General features: G+C 37.6%; 1 non-coding gene across 1 annotated transcript; it reads right to left on the bottom strand.

Moving 5' to 3' along the window:
• Positions 1–787: 787 nt before the first annotated feature.
• Positions 788–894, bottom strand: LOC124899094. The gene has a single exon (XR_007056232.1). It is a non-coding gene; the product is annotated as a small nucleolar RNA R71 (small nucleolar RNA).
• Between the last annotated feature and the right edge of the window lie 2,013 nt (positions 895–2,907).

Below are 2,907 nucleotides of genomic sequence, written 5' to 3'. Positions count from 1 at the left end.
CTAGTTACATAGTCCTCGTGGGTGCGATATCCGACTATCTTAGTCACTATATTACTAGTATGATCGCGTGCACTTGCATGTGTGTTAGACCACTACAAGTTTTTGGTGCCGTTGACGGAGACTAGTATAATTAGTAATTTTCTGAATTTTTGGATTTTGATAATTAGTATAAGTATTAATGACTTAATGTTCGTGGTTGACTTTTGCAGCACTAGTATGGTATCAGACTAGAAAGATATAGAGATTTGGTAGAGCCTTACTTAGAATCAGAACTGACATTTCATTATAGGCGAAGAGCTCACTATTCAATTCAGCAAGTTCAAATGGCGGAGAAAGGAGATCCTGATCTCATTGCTCCAATTAACCCAAACACGGGACGTGGTCTGGCTCCGACAATTTCAGCTGCTCTTTCTCAAGCCGAAGCTAGGCCTGTTCGTGAAGTGACAATCCTACTTATGAACCATTTTAATAATTGTATCCGCAGGTTAGAGGCGGGAAATCAGTTTGAATCAAAGCAGAATATGGTACAACTATTGTGTTCGAGTGGACAATTTGCAAGGCTCTCACATGAAGATCCTCAGCAACACATATAGATTTTCTTAGAAATCAATGATATCTATATTCCGACTGGGGTGCCTACTAATTATGCCTGATTGACACTCTTATTTTTTCTTTAATTAGGGAAGAAAAGAGGTGGTTATATGTTGAACCACCAAACTCCATCACTTCCTAAGATGATCTAGGTCAGAAATTCCTTATGAGATTTTTCCTATCAGGAAAAACATCATGCTTGAGAAGCGAGATTCTGAGTTTTAGGCAAAAAGACGGAGAAAATATTTACTAATCTTGGGAAATATTTAAGAGTATGCTTAGAAATTGACCTCACCACCATCAGTCTAATAATGTATTGGTTCATACATTGATAGAGAGTCTTGAGGCCAACACCAAGATTCTCTTGGATTCAGTAGTAGATGGCTAGGCTATTGAGAAGACTTATGATGAATTATATACACTATTAAATCAGATTTCACAAGGAAATCCTGAGTGGCATACTGACTCAAGGAGTGCTCCTAAGAAGGTTGCAGGTAGATCATTTCATTGCTTTATAAGCTCAGCTTCCTGTACTACAAAATCAGATAACTAATTAGTTCAACAGTATGAAGTTGGGGGTTACACAACCGGTAATAATAGCTAATGCAGGCGAATGCATGGTGTGAGATTTGTGGTAGTAGTAAGAATGCAGTGGATGCATGTGCTGTTAATCCAGATTCTATCAATTATGTGGGGAATGCTAATCGTCAAAGACATCAAAACTATGGTAACACTTACAATCCGAATTGGAGGAATCATCCTAATTTCTCATGGGACGAAAATCAGGCACGGAACAACAATTAGTATAAAGGGATAATACAATAAGATCAACAATAACAAGTTCAGAGTAATCAGGTCGCGACTCAAACAAATAATATGGAAGAGTTGTTGAAATAAGTTATAGCTGCCCAAGAACAGTTGGCATCAAATATAAAGAATCAACAACTGATTACAAAGAATTTGGAGATGTAAATTGCTCAGATTGTAGGAGCACAAAACACTAGACCTCAAGGATATCTACCTAGTGACACTAAGGCGAATGTAAAATAGGTAAATACAATCACTACTAGTAGTGGTTTGCAACTAAAGGAGTTGGAGCCTGATCATGTAAATCCCAAGGTTACTTTTCCCCCAAAGGCTTTGGAAGTACCAAGATGAGACTAGTTACAAGAAGTATTTAGAGCTTTTAAAGCAGGTTCATGTTAATCTCCCTCTTGTATATATTTTGTAAAGTGTTTTAAAGTATGCAAAGTATGTGAAAGATATAGTGGAAAATAAGAACTATTTGATAAGATATGCTACAATATCACTTACTGAGGAGTGCACATCCAAAATCCAAAATAAATTGCTCACAAGCTGAAAGATCCAGGTAGTTTTACTTTACAAATCACCATCGGGCAAGCCATCGGTGCTCGGGGGTTTTGTGACTTAGGGGCGAGCATCAAACTCATGCCCACATCTTGGTTCTAGAAAATGGGTATTGGGAGTGCTAAACCCATGACTATTATTTTGCAGTTAGCTAATAGGTCCCTTCCTAGGCATGAAAGAATCATTGAAGACGTATTGGTGTAAGTAGGATCACTTATTTTCCTAGTGGATTTTGGCATTCTTGATTTTGATGTTGATCCATCCGTTTTATTTATTTTGGGACGTCCATTCTTAGCAACTAGGCAATCTCTTATTGATACAACTGCAGGGAAGATGACTATAAGAGTTCATGGAAAGGTGGAGGTTTTCTATGTGTACAAGGAAATAAAGTTGCCTGCTATATATGAAGAATTGTCTGCTATAAAAGTTGTAGACCTTGAGTCTGAGCCCTGCCTCCTATTGTCTAATGGCCCACTTGAGCGAGATATTATGGGGTATGATCTCTATGGTGATGTTAAGGCACTTGAAATGGTGCAAATTATAGATTTGGCAGTGACTGACACTAGAGTTACTGAGTTTGAGCTATTGAATAGATCGATTGGATTATTTCCTAAGGCGTCCATTGATGAAGCATCGAAACTAAAGCTCAAGGTTCTTCGTTCTCATTTTAAATATGCTTTTCTTGGTGAGGAAGATACTTTTCTTATAATTTTGTTTGCAGGTTTATCTAATGTGCAAGTGAGAAAGGCATTGTCAGTGTTGAAAAAAAGGAACAAAGAAATTGGATGGTAGATGTCGAACATCATATGAATCAATCCTACTTTCTGTATGCACAAAGTATACATAGAACGGGATACAAAGAAAGTGTGCAACACTAGTGAAGACTGAATCCTGTGATGAAAGAAGTGGTTAGAAAAGAAGTCATTAAATGGCTTGATGCTAGGATTG

The sequence above is a fragment of the Capsicum annuum genome, chromosome 5 (genome assembly GCF_002878395.1).
Source record: "Capsicum annuum cultivar UCD-10X-F1 chromosome 5, UCD10Xv1.1, whole genome shotgun sequence".
NCBI classification, from domain to species: Eukaryota; Viridiplantae; Streptophyta; class Magnoliopsida; order Solanales; family Solanaceae; genus Capsicum; species Capsicum annuum.
This window is presented reverse-complemented; position numbering and strand designations above follow the sequence as displayed.